This window comes from Lissotriton vulgaris, chromosome 4_1 (genome assembly GCF_964263255.1).
Source record: "Lissotriton vulgaris chromosome 4_1, aLisVul1.2, whole genome shotgun sequence".
NCBI lineage: Eukaryota > Metazoa > Chordata > Amphibia > Caudata > Salamandridae > Lissotriton > Lissotriton vulgaris.
In genome coordinates, this window is record NC_141691.1 from 1,773,102,836 (window position 1) to 1,773,128,230 (window position 25,395).

Here is a 25,395-nt window from a genome sequence, read left to right on the forward strand (position 1 = left end):
AGAGATCACTGTGTGCCCAGCAATTTTGAGGAGATTATAATAGCAGTAACGGAACTCTAGTGGTTAACAGTTTTTGGAGAGTTCAGTATTTTGTCCAGTCGCACTGTTCTAAGTTGTATATCCTGACTTTGTGTTTCTTCCAGCCATTCACTCTTAACATATAATGTCTGCAAGTGTTGACGATATGGGATTCCTACCACTTATAATCCTCATTGTTTTATGTGACATTTCCTCGACATTTATTTACACTCTTGTATGATTTATTGTGTCTATTTGTGTGATGTAAGTGTACAGCTATAAAATTTTCAATTTAAAAAATAGGTGCTTTTTAAACCATTGTTTGTCTTATTACTCATACCTAAAGATAAATATTGCATTCTTACAATCCATATACTTCTCTTACTAGGGGATTCAACAAAGTCAAAAACCAGCCTCAAGTCATAGTTTCTCTAAAGTTCTTGTGAAGTGAAAAGCAATGTTAACAACAAAAGAACCGGGGGTCTATAACGGAGCTTCAAGTACTCCGAGCTGCTGCAAAACTCCTACATAAGTGAGTTAGGCGCTAATAGAGCTATATAAGTCTCTATATCAGAATGTGTGCCAGGACAAACCTGTCGAAGGACCTACTGAGATTGTTGGTAAGACCCATACAGAGATGTGTTGGATTCCCATCAAATAGGTATGTAGATCAAGTGTTCTCATTTGGTCATACAAAAATGGGGTGGTATGTCTCTTGATCAATGAGACCCATCCATCGCCTTTACTCAATTGGGTCGCACCATCAATCGCTAAGGTACCCATGAACAAATGATAAAGATGGGATTGAGTGCAGTGCAAAAATCAAAAGATGTGTGAGTTAAAAACAAGGGTGTCTCTTACATCTGAATAGTACAGGGAGTGTACCTCACCTCTCCTGGAACCCAGCTCAGGAAAAAGGAGGCCCCGCTCTGTCCGGCGTTGTCTCATTGCAGGACCCGAGCTTCGTGGGAGGCAGCTCGGGTCCTGCAATGAGACAACGCCGGACAGAGCGGGGCCTCCTTTTTCCTGAGCTGGGTTCCAGGAGAGGTGAGGTACACTCCCTGTACTATTCAGAGCGGGGCCTCCTTTTTCCTGAGCTGGGTTCCAGGAGAGGTGAGGTACACTCCCTGTACTATTCAGATGTAAGAGACACCATTTGGTACAGAGGAACACGATTTTGGACAATTTATGTATATCCTTTACAGATTGTCGTTACGTTCACTTTATGTATGCAGTAGCTAATGCTTAGAACTCTGGCCCTGAAGAAAGCCATGGGATCATGTCCCTACCGGCTGAAACATGTTGGCCTTGTAAATGCAGTTATATGTTTAGACTGCTTCCTCTGCATTGTTCTTGTTTGTTTGAGGGAAAGGACAAATTACATTAGAGTTTTTCGCCTATTGATCCTTTTACCCCTTGTTTTTAACTCACACATCTTTTGATTTTTGCACTGCACTCAATCCCATCTTTATCATTTGTTCATGGGTACCTTAGCGATTGATGGTGCGACCCAATTGAGTAAAGGCGATGGATGGGTCTCATTGATCAAGAGACATACCACCCCATTTTTGTATGACCAAATGAGAACACTTGATCTACATACCTATTTGATGGGAATCCAACACATCTCTGTACGGGTCTTACCAACAATCTCAGTAGGTCCTTCGACAGGTTTGTCCTGGCACACATTCTGATATAGAGACTTATATAGCTCTATTAGCGCCTAACTCACTTATATAGGAGTTTTACAGCAGCTCGGAGTACTTGAAGCTCCGTTATAGACCCCCGGTTCTTTTGTTGTTAGGATTACAGTTAGGGGGATACGAACTGGGCAGGTCTTTAAATTTCCCTCAGACCCTTCTTCAATTGTTTGTGTTTTACCATAGTGAAAAGCAATGTGCCTTTGTTTCCTCAGCATCTAGGTGTTAGGCTCCAGTTGGCTCCAAGCCAAGATGATAGTTGAACAAACAAAGGATTAATGACCCTTTAAAGCAGGCCTTTGTTTTAGACCTGGTTAGAAGTAAAAATAAGAAAGCTGCCTCACTACCTGCAGGTTGCTGCTCTGAACAGAATTCAGGCAACATGCAGGTGCTGCTGAATTATATTCCAGTGCCTGAAAATTACACCAGGACAAATTCAGCATGTTTCCCTGGGGATCCGGCCCAGAGGTAGCTGCTGGAACCCAGTTCCGGCAGGTTCTCACTACTTTCCAGCACTGAGGGGCATATTATCAAGGGGGTTTATGTCCGCTTTTTTGGCTTTAAAAGCCAAGAAAGCGGAGATAAAATGATCTCCCTATTACCTAGCTGTCGCTAACACCAGTTAGCGACAGCTAGTAGGAGATAGCGACCATCTTGGGCCCCACTTTGCATGTCAGTGATATTTATCACTAATGACATGCAAAGTGGGCATGCCAAGATGTTAGCGACTGGAAACAGTCGCTAACATCGCTATCTCCTATTACCAACTTTTGGAGATATTCGCGCTAAGCGCGAATATCTCCAAAAGCTAACAACTGCCCTGAGCAGTTCTTAGCCATGTTATCCAATGGGAGGTGGATAACATGGCTAAGAGCATTAGCTCGCTAATGCATGAATATCGCTGACTTTTCAGCAATATTCATGCATTGCGGACGATTTTTATCGCATTTGCGATAAACCTTGGTAATACCAAGGTTTATCTGCGATAAAAATCGCCGCAGGTCAGCGATAAATTTTTGTCTCTAACCAAGCAATAGCGATAATTATCGCTATTGCTTGGTAATATGCCCCTGAGTTTCCAGACATACGCCAACTTATATCTCTCCCTCCACCTACCAGGTCACAGTTAAATATTCCAAAAGAAGGCAGCGATGCCTGCACGATTGCTTCTTCCTCTTCAGGAGAAGCTGTTACTCTGTACACAACATCAGAGAGATAACACGTGCAAAAGGGTTACTCGATGTGGTCCTGTATAAAAAAAATACCTTTTATTAAAAACAATATTTAACAGCTCATAAAATATTTCTAGTTCCCAAAATGATAAAGATGGCTCCTTGATCACCATGACGTATGAATCCCATCGTACCTTAAATCATCAGGGGACAATGTTTTCTGTCCTATGCCAAGCAGCCCACAAGTTTATTCACATCTGACTAATTCCCATCACAGAATTGGCTTCTAGTAGAAGCAATTTACAAAGATACCTTCCATTCTGGAACCATAAAAAGATTTTCTCAAACACTGCTCATCTCAGCCAGCTATCTTCAGTTGCCAAAAAGTGCAGCCTTTACATAGGCAAAAATATTTCATCAATCCATCTCTAGAAGAGCTCCCAGATTGCCAACGTCATTCTTCCAGCCTGCTCTATGAAGTGTTCACAAGCGAACTGAAAATATGTATCCCTATACAGTGCTGATCCTCTAAAAAACTGCCACAACAACATAAAAGAAACAATGTCTGAGCGTGTGCCAAATGCAATCATGTGAAAACCATATTTATCTTTCTTGCACCCAAGACTAAACATTAGCAAATTCAGTGCTGGCTCTCGTCAATGTATCTAGCTAGATTCACATCCCAGCTGACTAAACGACCAAAAACACATAGCAGCAACTTTGACTGCTTAGGAATGTACAACTCTTCCTTCCAGAACCAGCCTTCGGGAGAGCCACACAAACTCTGGGACACACTGATAGAGTGACAGTGTCATGTTACCATCTCAACCCTCTAAAAAATGAATCATTGATAGAATATCGGCAACAAAAATATCATGTGGATACAATATTGTGTCAAAAATATCGAGGACCAAAATATCGAAAAGGTAAGTGAAAATATGTAGGTATAGATTTACTATTCTTCACTCCACATCTACCTACCTTGAATATATATATGTGTCGTTACATAGTAAAACTTTTATTACTCATTGATACTTACCTTCACAATATTTTTCTCCTCAATTTTCAATACTTTTTTCCCAATATTTTGTCTAAACAATCTAAACACCATCTTCAACTTCAGCCTGTCTGATCATGTGTGTCCGGTTTTACAAAAGGGTAACATCCACTCTTTGAGAGCTCCACTGGCTTTCCCTCCCTCCTCCTTTGCCCCCAATAAATGAAAACACTTTTCTTTTTGCAACATTTCCCTGCACCCAAATATCTACTCCTCTGCCCCTTTTGTGAACCCTCTGGAATCACTTATTTCCCTGACCTCCTTTTCTTATTATGGCCACCCGTCTTATGACCCCTTCTGTTGTGCAGCGCTTTGTTGTTTTGTCAATAGGTGGATACTCTATAAATCTCTCTCTCACACACACACACATGCACACACTCACTCACACACACAGAAACACTCATACTCTCTCTCTCTCTTTTGAGGCTATGGACTATCCTTTATGCCTTTTTCATAAAGGCACTTCTTCATTATTCTTTATTTCAAGGTCCAATACCTTCAAGATCCAATACCTCCCTGTCTTCCTTTTAACCCACATTATATGCAAGTTAATCCAATTCCATGCCCAGACTACTACCCGTTTACTAACCAGTAACATGTATCCATTTACTCTCTATCATACCCCAGTCAATGGTATGTGGTGAGGTTTTTTGAATAAGGTAATAACATTAAGTGCTCATACATGGCTATCATAAATGGGTTAATGGCATGTGCCTTGATAAACTACATTATATATTAATCACTGGTATGCGCTCGGAATTTCCTATTTGCCAGAAAATTTCAGATGTCGCTATCAGACTGTTATATTTTACTCATTACCATGTGTTGATGTATATCGTATGCCATGCAGTGCCATATGCTCACATATCCTACAAATCCAAGTTCATCATGCGCTCAGGTTGGCTGTGATCTGTCAGTCAGTACCACCTGCCAGGTGTCTTAAATGTACCAGTCAATGCCATGTGCCCACTTGTCCTCCATAAGCAAGTCAATGCTGCAGTAGAGGAATTTGTGCCCAATATACTTTTCAATTGCATGATGTATCAGAAGTCAGTTAATGCACTGTGCTCTAACATGCACTATTTTACAGTCAATGCAATGTAGATGGTATCCTCTAGCACATGCCACTTAATGCTATGAACATCCCACATACACTACTTTATTCCATTTTGTGTTCAAGTATGTCATATTTTATGCCATTCAATTGCATGCGCCCAGCCATGAACCATCAGTGACTTTGAATGCATAGGAACCTCCTATATGCCAGTTGAATGGTAACATGTGAAATGCATACATTATTTTATTGCATGACATGTGCCCTGTTATCCTCTATTGCCATTAGCCCAGGTATACCCCATAGGCCAGTGAATAACATGTGCCAAGCTAAGCTCTACATGCCAGTAAGTGCCATGTGTCCAAGTATACCACTTATGCCAGATGATGTCAATGTGCCAACATCTCCTACTTATGCAAAACATTATCCTATCATATATTAGTCCATGTCCTGCGAACAGGTATTCCAAATTTGACAGCCAATGCCATATCTGCCCAAGTTCATGTCTCGTGTAACACACTTAGGACCACAAGTATCAAGCGTTCCTGTGTTCGCAAACTGGCCGATTTGTGGAATCGGCCCTTTTGCGTACACAAAATATGCTTTTAACATATATCAAACCCTACTTTGCAATTCAGTTACCTGTGACCGAATCGCAAAATGGGTTTTCAATTCGCTGTTTGGAAGGGGCGTGTTTAGGGCATCCCTTCCAAATAGCGAATCCTATTGGTATGTAGGATTGTTTTGTGACTATGAATGCGGTTGCAAAACATTCCCATTTTACCAATTACTTCAAGAAGGTGGTAACTCATTTGCAAATGGGAAGGGGTCCCCAAGGGACCTCTTCCTCTTTGGGAATGGCAGCGAATATGTTTTTCTCAGAGCAGGCAGTGGTCCCATGCACCACTGCTTGCTCTTAGAAAATGAAAAGACTTTTTTTATTTTCCTTTTTTAAATGGTACTCATTGTCCTTTGAGGAAAACGAGCTGCATTTAAAAAAAAAATGTTTGATTTATTTAAAAGCAATCACGGACATGGTGGTCTGCTGCTGATTTTAGCAATTCTTAAGGGGTCGCAAAATGCGACCTACCTCATTAATATTGATGAGGTAGGTCATTTGCGACCCCCTAGTAATTGCAGAAGTGTTCAATACACATACATGCCGTTTTGCGATTTTCTAATTTTGCGAATAGCAAGGATTCGCAATTAGGGAATCGTAAAACGGTTCCAATATACACCTGGCCCCTAGGCCTCCTAGGCCTACAGTTTCCCGAAAAAACAATAAACATAATGGAAGTAAACCATAATAAAGGGAAAATACTGCAAATAAATTTACAAAAAATAATACAAACGAAAGATAATTGACCACCTCCCCTTAGAGGAAGGAGGTACGAAGAAGGAAGATGTAAAACAAACATTTTGTAGAAATAGAGGGGCTTTAACGATCAAAAAATCCTTCCCAAGCCTAGGCTTCTGTAAACCCACAGAGGTCTCTACAGTACGGATTGGTGGCAAGGAGAACAAGATCTTGGCCATGTGGGCAAAAGGGCATTAATAAGGATGTTCAAGTTACCTGAAACCAAAAACAAAAAAAAGAAGTTATGATTATTTGCACGTGGATCATCACGCGGGTATGAATCATGTAACAACAGTAACAAGATGGTACTATCGCAACATCTAATTTCTCGTGGAAGTTCTCCATGCTTTCAACCATGAATAATCACCATAGTGTGATATGAACAGGGAATTATTGGTGGGACATACCTCTCTGGTCAGATGAGTATTTTCATGTTAGGAAAAGATGTGTTTGAGTTCAGTTTTCCTATCAGTAACTCTGGTAAATTGCCGAGTCCACGTTCACTTACAGTAGAATCCATTGATTAGCCACATTATGCAATCCAATCCACACTCACAAACGTCAAGTCCTGGGTCAACACATAGGCATGCCTTACCTTTTCTTTCCACATGAAAGGCATCCTTAGCTTCTGCGCCTCTCTTATCTCATGATAAGTTTTCTTACGGGATATATATTTGCCGAACGTTTACCTTATCCATGACTACATTGTGGGTTTGTATATTACTTTAGTTTGGCCCAGCAAAGGAGGAAGGATTGCACCTTTTGCAATCATGCCTCTCTCTCTGAGTACTTCAGAAGAAAAGGAGGACCCGGTCACTGATTTTTGTTCTGCTATCTTTTTTATTTAGAGCAGAATCATACACGAAGGTGTTTAATCCTTAGATGTATATTTTTATTTTGTTTGGATAATTCAGAAAAATACATCGATTTTTACATAATTATGACAGTCCGAAGATTTACTTGCTGTCCTACATCTAGACACATATAATTACAAGTGACTACAAGCATACATTACTGTGAAAACAAGAAAGAAATTGAACATTTGTAACAATTCAAAACAAAAACATTCAACAAATAATTAAATTTTTTGTGGAAGTACCCTGTCCACTATTTCTGTATCAGGCCACTAGGATGCAATTATTGTTCTATGTTTTGGCCTAATAGCGCAAAGGCAAGTATCGCAATAACATTCAATTATGTTTGGTTGTTTAAAAGAAGGCCTTATGCGCGACAAAAAAACATTCGGAATTAAGACGAATGAAAAATAATAAGCAAAAGAGCCGACGCGTTTCTGAGCCTGTCTCTCTACTTTTTCAGGCTCTTCTTCAGGGCTTCGGGGCTGGGTACCTGTGTGAATACAAGTGAAGGGCATATTTAGTTTGGGACCCTTACCTATGTTGTCACTAGCTTAGTTAAGCGTCTGCATTGTTATTACCTTATTTTTCAGGTTAACAATTATCTTGATCGTGTTTCGGATTTCTTGGAGGACTCGTTGTATTCTGCAATGGAAACAGTGGTATAGTGTCTGTTTCCTAGTGATATTATATAACGCTATTTACTAAGATTCATTATACGCTTCACTCACGTGATTTCCAGGCAGAGCGCTTTCGACTAAGTTGTAGATTTCGGTTTGTTAAGTTGACTGTCGTTAAGGCTGCAAAGTTAACAAACATGTTTTTTTAAGAATAATCGATTTTCTTTGGAGCGAGAACTTCACAATGATCGACAGGCAACTGCTTTTGTCAGCACTTACTTCTTGGTGTTCAGTAAGGCGCGGAGCGCCTGGCTTATCAAACGTGGGACGCCACCTCTTGTCTTTTAAATGATGTTTGCGCTGAAAAGTTTAAATTGAGTTGCATTTTAGTAGGACATATATCTAATCGTCCTGCGTATTTTGTGTTTTTTGATAGAGTAAAACACCTACTTGGACTCTGTTTCAGGGCGTGCCGGACGCCAAGCCTTTGCTGAACGGGGCGTTACTCGTTTTCTTGTTTGTTCAGTAGGGGCCGTTAGTGCTAAAAATAATAAACGGAACATGAGTATTAGGATTTGGGTTGCCATGTTTTTGAATACTATCTGGTTGAAGCGCATGAAGCCATTTACCTGTGGAGTCATTGTGAGACGCTGCTGTCTGCTTCGTAGTTCCTCAAGTGAGTGAATGTTCAAGTCACAAGGGGGTTTAAAGCTTGAACATGTGACTTAGTGCTTCTGGGACTTGTAGTCCAGAACGTGCGTAATGATTGTTAAATTTATGCAGTGGTCTATGCTACATTCGACCCAGTTACTGGTTCTGGCATTCAGTGTGTTCGTTCAATCCAGCACCCACGCAGTCATATTTTAAAATTAGATACGCTTCCCTTTTTGATAACAGTGCTTCTACATTACCCCCTCTTGCAGGGACCTTGATTTTCGATAACACTGACCACTTCAATTCTTTTTCTGGTGACCAAGGTCTATGCAGTGTTGTACCATTGGTGCATTGAGAACCTTTTGTTTTATCCTAGATCTGTGCTGAGCCAATCTTTGTGAGACCTGTTGTGTGGTTTTTCCGATGTAAAGTTTGTCGCATGGACAAATGATTACGTAAACTACATTTTTACTCTTGCAGTTCGTGAATTCCACATGGGTCCATCTGATGCTGTGGTGTTCAAAGGTGGAGCCTTCGATGGTATTTATGCATGAAATACAATTACCACATTTGTGGTGTCCTTTCACCGGGTCTAATTTCCACAATGTAGGTAAATCACTTTTTGGTTGCGGAATGCCCAGATCCGCTCGGATTATTTGTTGTCCTATGTTTTTGTTCTTTTTTAGGGCAAACAAAGGTTTTGGGAACGGAATGTCTAAGTTAGACAACAAATGGCAATTTTTTAATACTATGGCTTTGAATTTATTAGTAAGTGGGCCATACGTGGTGACACAAACTAGTTGTTCTAATGGTTTTTTCTCCTTTTTTGTTAGCAACACTTCTCTGGGCGTGAACCATGCGCGTTTGGTGGCATGTTTCAGCATTTTTCTGGGATATCCTCGTTTAGACTATTGGTCACACAGTGTCTCTGCATGTATTGTATAGTCCTCTTTCTCTCTCTGAGTACAGTGGTGAATCTACGAGTAACTCAAATATGCATTTTTCCTTGCTCAGTAGAAGCGACTACGTGAAACGTCTTCTTTTCATTGCTTTCTGAAGCCCCATTCTTTGGTTCAGTTCCTTTAGTTCCTAAATCTCAGCTTTCAGTGTTACGATTACCATCTTTTGGGAGTCAACCAGTACAAGCAGTATGATATGGTACAAACAAGTCTATCATAAGTTTTAATCATGTGCTGTCACGCCGGCCTGCTGGGCTGGTAATTCCCTGTAATTCTTATCCACAACGTCAGACTGAGAGCAAGGACATATTAAGGATTAAGGATTTTGAGGGCCTCTGTTCGGAACAGTTTTGAATTTATGATCCACTTTCCGTTCTTTCATGCCCTCTTTGGCCAGGCCACTGCCAGTAGACAGGCACACTGGTCCATATTCTAAATGTATTTACATCTAATATTTGGGGATAGTGAGGCGTGTTCTCAATATCTTAACACAGCAGCAGCTCACTAATATTACTGCAAATAATCTCTATGACATATGAATATGTGGGGTCCTGATTTGATCTGAAAAATGAAACAAACACATTTCTCTGCAAAATGCCTACTTCAAGTACTGTTTTGCTTTCATTTATTTTGAATATGGGTGATGTGTGAGAGTCTATTACAATCTGTTTAAGAATTATTCAAGGTTATCAGGGCAAGACTCTATGCAGAACAGACTTGGTTTATCAGGGCCTCCTGAAAGGCTGGGGCCCTGGGCCAGAGCCCATGTTGCCCATGTCTAAAAACGTTTCTGACTGAGAGCTGTTCCGTATGCGCCGCCCCGCCCCTCTTTGATTGATTGGGCAATAAACCAATACTCAGCTTGTGGACCAAAGCCCTCAAGGTTCCTGTCAGGCTCAGTCCCACCCTTGCTGTGAGGGGATGTAACACCCCCCTTTAGCGAACTTTCTTTGAGGTATTCTATGACAGGGTACAGTGCGTTGATTGACACATGGAAGACATTCCTTATTTGACAGGCCCCACAGATCCACCCCTGGCAATCAGCTTTCTTCCCTCTTACCTGCCAACTGCCTTCTTCTTCAACTACATCTAGCTAGTATTTCCTGGAAGCAGCACTAGGCACGGGATAGTTATACAAGTAATGTCGCAAATCCAGCTGCTGAGGCAGCCAACTATCATACAAAACTTTATCAAGCAATGTGAACAGTCTTTTAGAGTTGAGGCCAAATTTAACTCATCTTTTCTGGCCTGAAGACACTCTAGGTGAGAAAAGCTGATCACAACTTGTATAAAATTACTTTATTAAAATTGAATTTGATCAAATATTCTCATTATATATATATATATATAGTCACAAAAAAAAGATTAAAGTAACGTTAACGTTTTGGACAAAAAAAAACTGAAATTCACCAGTGACAGTTAGCAGGGACAACTATAACATACGCCCACACCATGCACTGTGTATGACCTCACATATGACATCACTCATACCATTTACATCACTAATGGCATTTCAAATGACATTATTGATGACATCACTGATGACATCGCTGATGAGACCATCCAATAAGTCTGTTAATTTGTTTTAAAGTTTACATAGAGCGGGCAATATATTGAAGGACGGGGACCATGGCCTCCCTCCCTAGGCAGATTTAGGCCCTGTGGACCCCATCCCCCAAGGCCTGGCAGCACATTAAAGGGGGAGGGGCCTGCAGCTCCCTTCCTGAGGCCAATTTCGGCCCCAGGAACCTCCTCCCGCTGTGCCTCGCAACATATTAAATGGGAAGGGGGCACCCGGTCCCCCTCCCTGGGTCCATTTTGGCCCCCAGGGACCCCAGGGCCCCCTCCCCATAAGTAATAAGATCGGTCCCAGGGGTGGGCTCCACAGGGCAACTAATGGCTTGGGGAGGATTGAAAAAAAAAATGTTTGTCCCAGTGGTACGTTCCCTGGGGCTTATAATGAGTCAATCCTGTCCGGCCAACATTTTTTTTCCCGATCCAGCAAGCATTTCACGGGATAGATGTATTTTTTGCAGTATTTTTCTTTTTTGACCCTTAGGGAGGAGGTCTCTCTGGGTCCCCCCCATGGGGCCTAGGGGGTCAGGGGTTCCCTACCCTGCCCCCTTACACCATTTATTTTTACAACTTCAGGACAGGGGACTAGGTCTAAGAGTCCTCTATTGGTTGCGAGCAACATTTTTCTCATGTTACTGGCAGTCTATAAGAGCGCTCGCAGGAGTCTTATCCACGTGAAAGCGAGATGGCCCAAGGGAAATAAAGCTCCCTGGAACAATCAGAACACTTGATTTTAAAATTAGCATTCCTACAAGAGTCTCAGAGACCCTTGCAAGTCCAAATGCCAAAATATACAATTATATTTTTCCCTTAATATATTGAATACTGTTGAACTGATTTACACCAAACTACAAAAGTCACAATCGGCGGACCAAGATCTAGCTTCCTGCAGAATTTGCTGAGTTTTTGCCGTAGCCTTCTCTAAAGAAGTCTATGGCAAATGAATGGGGATTTTGTGTTTTGGGACCCCATTTTTTCTTGCCCCCACTTGATGGAGCACCCCAGAACTCTCCAGATAGGAGTGAGGTGTATGAACCTTTTGTTTGGGGTTGGGGGGGTGGGATGTTTCATGAAGATTATGATGGGTCACAATTGTTCACTTTCAGTGACAGTCAACTGAGTGGTTCCAACCCAGGAACTGCATAAAGATCCATCCCTTGTGCATGACTGAGATTATTTGTCTAGCTATGAGGTAGGCTTCAGCTTTGGTCTGTGATATTTATCAGAGAAATGACTGAAGAATTTACAGATGGACTCTGAAGTATGAGTGCCATCCATGAGTGTCATCTACATTGGAGATGCCTTGAAGAACATAAAAAGTCCATACCGATGTGTTCTCATCAGGGTTATAAAATTAATAGAAGGTGACCAGTCTTAGGCTTTGTGTCACTAGGGAATTAAGACTGCAGAAGAGGTGTTTTTCTTTCCCGGCAAAAAACTAAGAAGTCGTCTTTCTTTAGTAGGGCTGTGAGATGGATTTCCAGAAGACTGTGCTTGTTACTGGAGAGGAGCCTGGAGAAGGCAGGTCTTAACCTACAAGTCGACTCAAAATATTAGTAGACTTTTTTTGAGGTAGCCAAGGGATTACAATGCAATGACTTGTGGTGTGATGAAAGCAACAGCAACCACACGTGACTCAGGCAGAATTGTTCTTTGATCTCTGGGTTTAGAAAAGCATATTTATGTATAGGTCTGTGTAGACAGATACACTCAATAGTCCAGGTAGGATGCTAGCATCACAAGGATCAGGGACATTTTTGAGATAACTGGAACAAGCTAGGGATACCTAATGGGAGTCGTAGATGGCGGAAATACATTTTAGTAATGGGTCATCAAGTAGCCCTTTTGTTAGACTAAAACCAGAGTGTGACCTTTGATGTATTAATTTTGTTGAAACAATATTTTAATTGCTGGATTATGGCTTTTTTTAGTCAGGTAGTGCTTGCTCTTTGGATGCACTAGTCTATCACAAAGACACAATGTTTGTTTTACTTTGATGTTATAATTAATTGTTGGAATTGCAGCTTTTTTCACAAAGAAAGGGTGTGCATGCATATAGGCTTTCTTAAAGATGCAAAAACAATACTGGCCCTTCGTCAAATGTGTCTACTATGCAATATTTTTCTGTGGTTCACCACTTACAATTCAAGCTTTACCTTGTTACTCCATTTCATAACACTCTTCTTTAGGGTACAGCTTAAACCTTGGAAGTAGGGCGCAAAACACAGAGCTGCACAACTGTTGCCAACATTTACTCCTAACAAAAAGCCATACCAAAAGCTTTTGCCAATACTGCTTCTTTTTTGTCATGTACTTTGTGAAGTTTCATACAAATGTCTTTATACAATAGACAAACTAGAAAATACTATCATATTGTACTTACGGCCACATGTTTCCTTATTACAATCAGCGATTACCTAATTCAATGCTTTACGAATCGCAATTTGGTAATGGCTATTTAAATGTATGAAACTCCATGAGTTTCATTTAGCGATTCATAGGGGGTCGTAAATCGACCTGTCTCATGACTATTAATGAGGGAGGTCGCTATTTGCGACCCATTAGGAGTCGCTTATATTTCAGGGATGGTGGCCTGCTGGAGTCCGCAGACCACTGTGTCCATGATTGCTTTTAAATAAAGCCATCATTTTTTTTTAGGTGCAGCCTGTTTTCTTTAAAGGAAAAACAAGTTGCATTTAAAAAAGATGAATGAAATGTTTCTTTCTTTTCCGTTTTTCACTGCAGGCACTGCCTACTCTGAAAAAGTTTTTTGTACCACCATTCTCAAAGGGGAAAGTGCGCCTTGGGCCCCCTTACCATTGCGAATGGGTAACCACCTGCCTGAGGTAGGTGGTAAAATGCGGATGTTTTGTGACAGCATTTCGGTCGCAAAACATTCTTACAGACCGCCGCAATTCGGTATTAGGAAGGGATGCCCTAAATACGCCTCTTTCTAATACCGAATACAAACCCTATTTGCGATACGGAAATAGGTTACCGAATCGCAAATATAATTTGGTTCACTGGAAAAGCCATTTTTGCAAATGCAAAATAGCTTCATACATGTGACCCTTAATTCCTTGCTTGTTTTGTCTTGAAGTTGTGGGGGTTATTTCAGCAGGGATAAAATGTGCACCTGAATAAATTCAAATGGAAGTTCATGTTCATGTTTTCTCTGAACATTTTGGTATCAGATTGATTGCAAAGAAGCTACATTAGGAGAGAGAATTCATATGATTCCTCTGGTACTATTTAGAGGTGGCAAACATTGCCTTGGTTGGGATTGTCCACAATGAAAGAAGGCACACTTTATAATAAAATCTTAATTTACATTTTAATCTACACTAATATCTAAAGTGAAATACTTTTGTTTTTTTACAGATCACATTTTCTTTAGGACACATCTTCGGAAACCAAACATGATGTTGAGGTGGCCTCCGTTCCTTTATCACTTTTCTCCTCTTGTGGCTGTATTTATTGCTGACCATAAGCCAGGATGGAAGCACACACTGACCCTCGTGCTGGACTGCTCTCTCCTTGGACTCATCTTTGGTACCCTTGTGTTCCTTGGCCTGCGCGTGTCACTAGGGAGTACTGCTGAGGCTTCCTTGGCTACCGCTGCATTCATGGGGGCAGCGGTCTCTACCCTCTTGTTTTTTTCAAAGCACATGCGTTGCTTCAGCATATTGTTACTAATAGCATGTGGAATGCGGGAAGGCAGAAATGCCCTTATAACGGCTGGGACTGGTATAGTCCTATTCCACAATATAAAAAATATTGTCCTTAATCTGGAGGGTTTAGTCAACAGCATCACATGCAATTTAGAAGCAAAACGCCTCTCAATCCAGGTAGCGCCCTTGGACTATTACATTAAAGTGATACGCTGGATCTATAATGAGGGAAGACAATTTAACAACCCGTTTCGGGATGTGGTGAAAGTAGAGGATCGCTTCCACGTGCAGGGTCAAGTGTTAGATGAACGCCTGGAAATCAAGCTGAAGGCAACGAGGCAACAAGTTCAAAGCATCGCGGAAAATATATCCACCGTTCTTGACTCCGCGTCCAATGTGGGCCAGGGCATACTCTTTGCCATAGGGATTGCCATGGTTGTAGCTGGAACTGCAGCCTTCCTCAGGAGGTATCTGATGGCAGGTAACAGGAAGTTTCAGAAGACCTACCTCACAAGAGGTTTCACCAAGCTTGATGACAGCAACAGGGAGCAAGGGAAGCCTTGCGTGCTTCCACTCAGCAAAAGTGAAAGAAAGCGTTATATGACCATTCCGCCACTGCGCCTGACAGGAAAGGAGTGGAAGGGGGTAGGCTCCTTCCTGCTCCCCGTCTTCACCAATGTTTGCATCTGGACCTTCCTAGCAGCATCAGACGCGCTGCTCTATTGGCTCATTTTGTCAGTGACGTCTCGTCTTCAGGAGCTCCCAGTTCTGAAGGTTCCCCTCAGTTTGTCAAATGTTGTAAGTATAGTGCACGTTCTGGTTATGATATAAATGTTTTGAGGGATTTGTAATTCATCCCAAGAATGATAAAAGACCTACATATTCTTCTGAAAATAGCTACTAGGTTATTATTATTTCAGCAATATAGCATTATGAACACAATTTATAACCCAAATATGTTTTATAAGCAAGTTTTGGAAACCGATTGAACTCATTTGCGCAGAAGCACAGGACGTTTATTGGGCAAAAACTGAAATAAATTCACATTTGCATGACACAGTAATGGCGATGGCGGCTATTTCTTCTGTCACAGGATGTATACGGGGTGATATTTTTAATGGCATTGAATGTGCTGGTCTATACTCCGTGCTCTAGTGTTCCTCCAGGTTTATGTTTAACAAGGAATGCTTCTAGCGGATCAATAAATGCATTTTCTAAAGCAGAGTCAAAATAGTTCGGCTACTATGTTAGCTGTATTGGTGTTGGGTAAATTCAGGAGTTCGATTTTGGAACTGTTCCTAAAACCTGTGGGCTTTTGGGTGTGCTAAAAAGCACCATTAAACCACATCTATTATAGCATATCTCGGGGGACGAAGTTTACCTCAAACAGCCAAATAAGAGGTTGAATATTTGGGAACTGAAGTTTAATCAATAATGCCCTGTGTTTCTCTGAAGTGATTTGGGTGTTATGAAGGCAGTGGTTACACTGTCCACAGAGAGAACACGCCTGCTAGTCTTGCATATGTCCACACGTGAGCCTGTATGCAACTAATAAACTCGTTGATATTTCATCTTAGAAATATTACCTTTGTTCAAGGAGATTTCTGGGTGCAGGAAGAACCAAGTGGCTGAGTGTAAAATACACTGGTTGCAATGCTTTTGCTTTCAGATGCGTACAAGTGTTTGAGCAGTTAAAGGCACAAACAACTCTAGTAGGTTCAAGAAGAACATTATACAGCTTAGAATCATACAAGGCACGTCACACCACAAAACAAGAATGAAAAGTAAGTGAACGTGACTTCTAAATCCTACAGATACATTTTTTTAACTTAATTTTTTCACATGTAATTTAACAAGTGATGTAGCAAAAAGTATACAATTCTTTTTAATGTAAAAACCTTCAACAGTACCACTCACCCCTGTCCAAAGGCTGCACCCACACAGGTGCAGGACCAGGACAGAGCGGGTTTTCAAACCATTTTTTCTTTGTTTGCCTAGTTTATGGGAGATTTGGACTTAAAAGTCAACAACTCCAAATCTTACATTATGCAACTGGGGATGCGGCCTAGTTGATCATATGCCTTCAAGGTAGGGCTGACCCCAATCCCTAAAACTTCTGCTTTCTCCTACCTAGGGGTGCTCCTGGATGACAAACTGAACTGGGGCCCACAAATCACACGAAAGAGAAACAACCTCAATAGGGAAACTGCCGCAATTTTTAATTTTGCTGGTAGACTGGGTAAAAGACCCGTGGGGGCTTTCTTGGAGCTCTACAGGGCTAAGTGTCAATCAAAAGTACTTTTTCGCAGCGAAATTTGGGGATATGCTGACATAAAGGATGTCTAAATAGCTGAAAACAAATTCATGAGACGTCTGCTGTCAGTTCCACAGGGTACTCCCTCTTTTATTGTCCACGAAGAGTTTGGAATGCCTTATATCACATATCAGATAGCCTTTCGCCCGTTACTACTTTGGTTAAAAATATGGGTCAAGGCGGGGGACTCGCTAAATAAAGCACTCATGAAAGATTGCATGGCCCTAGATCAAGTATTAAAGACTCAGGGTTGAAACATATCAAAATGAGTTTAACGAACTTGGGAAGAGGCGACCTTTATTCTAATCCTGACCTGAAGGAACTCGAAAGGTAGATATACCCCTTCTTAAGATGGCATTCAGAACGTGTCAGACCATACTAAAGGAGGAGAGGGAGCTCATGAAGCCAGGTGTTCGCCATTTTGTGCTATTAAGGTCCACTGAAAAGGCTGAGCCATATATACTTGGTTTTGTGAACTCTTACGATAGATACCTTCTGAACAGGTTTCGGTTTGATTTGTTTTACTTACTCTTTACTTACCCAAGGGGCTCGAAAAGAGGGCAATCTTTTCCGCCCTGCTGCTGCGATGGAATATCTCTGTAGGAAATGGTATATTTTACCAAGTTTTGCCCATTTTATGAAACCCCTAGAAAATCATATTAAATTCCTATGTTGAAACAGGCCAACTTTAAACAAGTTCGCCCCGCCTTTATATTCCTCAAGATGCTGAGGGGCAATACTGTATTTCATGTTTTACATTTTTTAAAAGCTGCTATTAAGCTCAGGGCGAGTTGTGATTTGCCGGCCTGCTCTTCTTTCCACTTTTGGTCCCATGTATATGAATTGTCAATGGGTTGCAGACTTACTTATTGTCTTTTTCGTATTGTCTTTAGCTGTTTTATGGGATTAGTTGTCATTTATAAACATACCGCTAATTATGAATTTGTCCAGATCTGCTTTTCTGATTGTATATATTGCCCATTATCCTTTTTATCCTGGTTTTTACATTGTGCATTTATGGTTTTATGTACCTTGAAACCGAATAAAGAAATTTGAATAAAGAATGAAAACTGTGACAGACATACAGAACAGACATCCACCAGCAGCCAATAATACAACCCATATGAAAACTATGCAGTGACCCACAAACATGTCAAGCATAGAATTATCAGTTGTCAAAAGCAGACCTAAAAGAACATCTACATATTTCAAAACCATAGCCATTATACACATTTGCACAAAGAATACACATATCGCTTACTAATGGAGTGGTTCCACCTCAGTGGAAACAACCGGTGGTGACCCCCTTACTGAAGAAGCTCACCCTTGATCCTGAATGTCTTAAGAACTTTAGGCCCATCTTGCTTCTACCTTATCCATCAAAAAATTGTAGAGCAGGTGGTGGCAGGCACCCTCTCTAGCCACCTAGAACAGCACAAGCTCTTGGAGGATGTTCAGTTTGGCTTCCGGCCAGCTCATGGCACCAAGACGGACCTGGTGACCGTGCTGGATGAGCTACGTTGGTGGGCAGACAGGGGACAAGCATGGGTTTTGATCCTGCTTGACCTGTCTGCCGCCTTCGACACGGTGAACCATGGAATTCTGCTGGACAGGCTGAGAGAGGTGGGGGTTGCAGGTAGTGCCCTTGGGTGGTTTGAGTCCTTCCTTCAGGGTAAAGAACACGCTGTGTCCCTTCCTCCCTTCCAATCCACCTTCTCTACCATCTCGCATGGCATCCCACAAGGCTCGGCAGTTTACCTGATACTATTTAACATCTATATGAAGCCTTTAATCGCGGTCATCAAACAATATAAGATCGAAATTGTTAACTACGCTGATGATACGCAGTTGATTCTCTCCTTGGAGGGAGATGACTCAATCTCCTTGGAAGTATTTCACAACTGTCTGCGAGATACAGCGGACTGGTTGAAAGCTAACTCTCTGCAATCTGACACAGGAAAGACAGAGGTGTTATATTGCCTAAGGCCTAGGGTACAATCTCTTCTACCCAGCAACTTTTGGCCTGTGGATTTCTCTCCACTGGTGCAGCCTGCGAAGGTAGTGCGGAATATGGGCGTGATATTTAATAGCGACCTTACTTTGGAGGCGCATGTTTCAAAGGTTGTAGCTGGCTGTTTGACCATTATTCGCCTCCTGAGAAAAATCTTTCCTTTGTTACCGTCCCGTGCTCGGGTAGAGGTGGTGCGCTGTACCGTGCTCAGTAGGTTAGACTACTGCAACTCCTTACTGTTGGAGTCTCCAAGCTATCTCATGGATAGACTCCAGAGAATCCAGTCTGCATCTGCAAAATTAGCCCTGGGGTGGCCAACAAGATCTTCCTCTTCAGGGGCTCTGGCCCAGCTTCACTGGCTCCCAGTGAGACAGAGCGTGAAATGTAAGTCTCTCTGTCTGCCTTTAAAGCTCTCTATGGGTTAGGCCCTGCCCGTTTACAAAGGAGGTTTTCGTGGCATGTGCCGGTCTGCAACCTACGCTCCTCCTCGGACAGGTTGGTGACCATACCGAGGTTTAGGAGATCCAGAGCAGGAGGTAGATTATTCGGCGTGGTCGCAGCGAAACTTTGGAATTCGCTTCCGATCGAACTCAGGTAGGCCTCCGGCCTTCTTGTATTTAGAAAGCACTTGAAAACTTGGCTTTTCCCAAACCCTTAGCTTGTTATCAGGTGCCCCCTTTTGCTTTCGATACGAGTCTGTCAGCGCCAGCATCCCTTCTGCGGTGAAAGTGCACTTTATAAGTGAAATAAAAAATAAAAAATAATATCTAGATGCATATATATAATCAAACGCTGTACGTCCCAAAGATTTGCATATTTGTCCTGCAGCAGTGCATCCTCCACAAGCCCTGGAGGGTTGCCAGGACATCGCCAAGCAGCCAGCACCTCCCTTGGAGTATAGGAGCTACACCCCTGCAGCCACCGACAGCAACATCCAGTTTAAAGAAGCTGCTGCCCACTGGGTCCAGCAAGCAGTAGCAGCTCAGGAGAAGGTCAGCGCATTCAAGGAGGTCAGACCAGTCTCCCTACCAAGCCTGAAGATGCTAAAACCTCCAAGAGCCCTCCTGCACCAATACCAGGCGTACCGGACCGTTACCAAGACCAAAGCTTGTTCAAAGTATAGACTCCAACGACATCACCGACGTCTGGCTGAAGAGGGACCTCATACCCATAGAGGCCAACATCTAGAGTAGCTGAGATGTCCTATTTTTGAACCTGTAGCTCATAACAGGATATCTGTCAGCTAACCTGTAGTGTAGTTCCTATATTCCCAATAGGCTCTGCGCATTGGAATAATATATTCAGCAGTGTAGACGAAGGACTGAGGTCGACTAGGTCTCTACTGACTATATTAGACTTAAGGTTTGACGTAAGGTTTGGACATAAGACGTCAATAAAGATGTCACTAAGTACTGGCCATTCTTACAGTGCTCGCAAGAGTTCTATTACAAATCAAAACAAAGCAAATGGGGATTTCCCAGGTTGCTGGAGGTTTGGTGTGTCGAAAGAACTCGTTGTGCTTTCTAGGAATCCAAGGAAGTAGCTTTTGCCGTGCCTTGGACTGCAAGGGCTATTTACTTAAATATGGATCTGATTCTTATGCCATTGTAAGGGTTTTGATTGTTTAAAGCCGTACAAGGACATAAAATCGCAATATTGATTCAGGTTCCTAGATAAAAACACAATAAACCCTTGGAGACACTTTAGCCTGGGATGAATGGTGCACGCACATTCTTCTTTCTCAGATAGTAGGCCAGGCCTCAAGCAGCACGGGAGTCCTCTGTCCGCAGGTCAGTCCCTCTTCTGAAATAGCCACAGGTCCAGGAGTGCACTGTAAAGTGGGTCTGGGAGTTCCCTTTTTACACCTGGTGCTCACTTTGAAGTGGAAGAAACTTCTGGAGTGTTCCCGCTTCAGGGGTGTCTGGAATTCCCTGCCTCCCTGCCCTGGTTCTAGTCTATATGCAGACACAATGGCCTAGGGTGAAGTCCTTTGTGTGTGAGCTGAGGCAGTGCTTCTGAAGTGCACGTGTGACAGGTGACAGCTCCGCTGCCTCAACAGGTCAGGAGGGCCCATCCTGCCAATACCCGACCATCCATTGTATGGCTGCCTGGGAGGAAGACACAAGACCAACTACCAACTATACCTAATCATGCGACACAGGAACAGCCTGCTGGCACCAAATAGTTAGTGCACACAAATGGCAACTTTCTAAAAGACTTTTTCTACTACTTAAATGGGTTTTACATTGTAAGGGTTTTACATTATAATTCCTCGGACACCACACACGTAGTACCACGTTGCTAGGGACTTAGGAGTAAATTAAATGTGCCAAATGAATTTCAAAGGAGAGAGCCCAAGCACTTTCGAACTGGTTAGCAGTGGTAAAGTGTGTGAAGTCCTAAAGCCAAAAACACAGGTTCAGAAAATAAGAAGGGGTAAAGGCAAAATGTATAGGGGTGACTCTGCAGAGAGGGCCAGGTCCAACACACAGTAATTGCCTTTGCTCTGCCATTAACAGAATATGCTGCACTACATTTATGTAGCTCACCTCTTAACAGCAGCATCCTCCTAGCGCTCTGGTAGCTTTGTAGAGAACAGACATTAGCATCCTTTACATTCTTGTGGCCAGATTCAAAGGAATACATGTCAGAGGTTGAGATAGAAAACCTGGTGCAATATTGCAAAAATTATATGTGCGACTATACTATTTGCCTCTCCTCTTCTCTCTAAAGCCTCTCTTGAAAGGAAAAGTTTGCTTTGGAAAATGTCTCCCATTCGATTTCACACATAACTGGCACCTCTGGCCCGGAGTAGACACCACCATAGTCAACCACATTTTCCCAGCAAGCTTCTTCCAGCCCTGCCTTACCATGACCAAGCAGTTAATTGCTTTCCTGGGTTCTAATACCTTTCGTGGATAATAGCTACTAACTCCACAGCACTGGGTTGTCAGTGCCTTCTTCATTCATACATGTGCAGGGAGGCCCCACAAATCAAAATGTAACATAGCTGGACAACGCAATCAAGCAGTACAATTGAAACTCTGGTATTAAAAGATCAGCCATCATGGAAACCATGGTGTTCCAGCCCACCCTGGAAGTTCCACCACCCAAAGTAACCTAATGAAAATTGCTTTCAATGTATAAAAGGACATGCTTGGTAGATTTATAGAAATATTCATATACATCTCTATAAACATTTACAGCAGGGACACATGACCAATAATCAAAAGAAGCAGTCAGTTCCAGTTTTCAGCTGGGCCTTCAAAATTCCCCAAAGCCAGGTCAAAATTATTTTTGATTAGTATGTGCTTGTCCTTCCTCCTGCTAATCTTATAGCATACTCTTTCCATTTGAATCCTAGACCATCACCAACCTGCCTGGTATCAGTAGTCAGTAGAAGCAGGTCTGATTTGATTCAATAAATCTGCTGACCAGAAGATTGACAAACATTTCCATGTCCTCTTCTAGTGACTGGAGAATCTCAGTCAAATCATCTGGGAACAGAGCTGGATATCCCCCGAAAAAATAACCTCCTAGTGGCAAGCCTTTCGTGCAAAATAAAGTTCATTGGTTCATTTGCACCCCGGCCTCATCCTCCTTACCATCGCAAAATGCTTGGTCATACTTTATAAGACCTACTAACATAACTACCTTTAAAATTATAATGAAGACTTGGTGCATATAAGGATATGGAGGCAAGTTTTGTAGACATTGTGGTGGCCCTTGCACATTCTCATCATACTAAGGGGCCTATATACAATGCCCCTGCTGCACTTTTACCCCGCAGGAGCTTCACTTTTGTGACGCTCCGGTGGTGCATTGTGCCGGCCCATATTTACAAGGCCATGCAAAGCTACTCTGCGTGGCTTTTCTTGGCTTTTTAAATATGGAGTAAGGCAATGCCTTACTGAGCGTGAAAGAGGCATTTCATGGGTGTTCCCACGCAACACCCATGGTTTTTGACACTTAGCCTAAATTTGGGGCAGTGCCAAAACATGTGTCTAAAGATTCACAGCACTAACCTGCACCAACTTTGGTGAAAGACTTCAGCAAACACTCAATTAAGTGTTTAAAGTGAACTGCATTTACCGTAATGCTAAGGGGTTATCTGTGCTGGGAGGTGAAGCAGTGTGCTCCCACCCCTCTTCTGTTTGAAAAAGGCTCCCTTGAGCTATTGAGCTGATGTGCTTTTGGAGATGCACATGTGCGCCAGAGAGGTACTGATACCTGAGTGGATTGTGGCAGCTTTCTTAGCAACCCCAGATGCATTTTGTTTTTTTTATCTCTACTGATGAAGGATAATATTCAGAAGCCAATGTGTCTAGAGATTTACCGCACTAACCTGCACCAACTTTGGTGAAACACATCAGCAAAAACTCAAGTATGTGTTTTAAGTGAACTGAATTTACCATAATACTAAGGGGTTAACTGTGCTGGGAAGTGAAGCAGTGTGCTCCCAGCCCCCTTCTGTTTGAAAAGGCTGTCTTGAGCCATTGAGCTTTTGGAGATGCACCTGTGCATCAGAGAGAGGTACTGAGACCTGAGAGGATTGTGGCAGCTTTCTCAGCAACCCCAGATGAATGTTGTTTTTTTTATCTCTGCTGATGAAGGATAATAACTAGAAGCCAATGTGTCTAGAGATTCACAGCACTAACCTGCACCTACTTTGGTGATACACTTCTGCAAAAACTCAAGTATGTGTTTTAAGTGAACTGCATTCAGGGCCGGCTCTAGGCATGTGCAAGCTGTGCACCTGCACAGGGCCACCAAACCCCAGGGGCCACCACGCCAATATACATACTTAATATATTAATCCTCTGAGGATGGATACATATTTGCGTGGTGGCCCCTGGCAGGGATTTGGCGGCCTCCGACTCTGTTCCACTTCTAAACACCCTGACCCCCTCCCCTCTTTACTGGCCTGCGCGCTCCGCCCCGCCCGGACCCCCTCTTCCAGGCCCCCTACCTATGCTCCTTGCCCAGGGCCACCATGAGCCTAGAGCCGGCCCTGCTGCATTTACCATAATGCTGAGGGGTGAACTGTTCTAGGGCATGAAGCAGTGTGCTCCCATCCCCCTTCTTTCTTCACAAAGCAGGCATAACTTCGTCTTGTTTTTTCCACTTTCCATGTTTGCTGAATTCTGGAGCACACATCAAACAATGAAAACGCCTCCTTTGATTTGTTTTGTGCAGAAAGGTGTGCCTTCTTGCACAAAAACTATCATGATAACAACACAGACACACTTGCACCATGGTGCAAGGGTGGCTGCATTGGTGCTCGTCTGCAATTTGTGCGCCAGCGCTGGCAGAAAGGGCAGGAATGATCACATCTTGTAGATAGGACACACTCCTGGTGTGAGAAGCTGGCCTGGTATATGATGTCTACTAAGGTAAGTGGCCACCTGGCACCAGTCAGTTATGGTGATTTAAGAGGTCTTAGACAATCTTAGAAAGCTCTTTAAGTGATAGCTTTGGAGAGCATCTTTCAGGTTTAGCCGCGAAGGAGTGTAAAGAAGCTTGGTTAACCAGGATGCAATCTTATAGTATAAATTAAGTGAAAAAGAACCACACAATGTAGTTAAAAAATATGTATTTATTATATAATACTCTCTAACACATAGATATATTTCCTACCAGGAGATTTGCACAATGCACACAATACTTTAGTAAAGAAACACAGTAAATAGCACGAAATACACGGTGGCCTGGGGGGGACCAAACCATATACTAAGAAAGTGGTATAAGAACAATGACTGGAGTCAAAACAATAGCAAGAGGATATAGAAGTGCTGGGGACCCAAGGAACCACCCAAGGTAAGGTGTTAGGTACACCAAGGAGAGCGTGTGCAGTGTGTACATGAACGCGTGCTCAGTACAACTCAACGTGTAAGTTGAGGTTGGATTTTTAAAGATTAAGGACCCTTCCCATTGGACCCTGAAGAAACCCTGTGGAAGACAGAAGGTTGGAGAGCCACTCTACCCGTGGATAGGCTAGTACCCATGTTACCTACACCAGGGAAGCCGGGTGCATATGTGTGAAGTGGTGTCAGAAACAGCAGTCAAACTCAATGGAGGACATCAGGAAAGTGCCGCTGCTGGAAGAGGAGAAAGTGTCCTGTGGAATTTGAAGATGGATAATTGATGAGAGGTACCTACAAGTAGAGGGGACAGAGTCTATGTTACTTAGAAGTGACCAGGAGACTTGGAAGATGAATGCCCTCCGATGTGGGGTATTGCAGAATGGATGATGGTGACCTTGACTTTACATCTGTGAGGACCAGGCGATGCTGAGGAAGACCAGGAGCCATGCACAAGCTGTCCCATGAAGGATGTCGATTGGTGAGGGCTTGGTGTCTGGTGGGAGCACCAAAAAGCC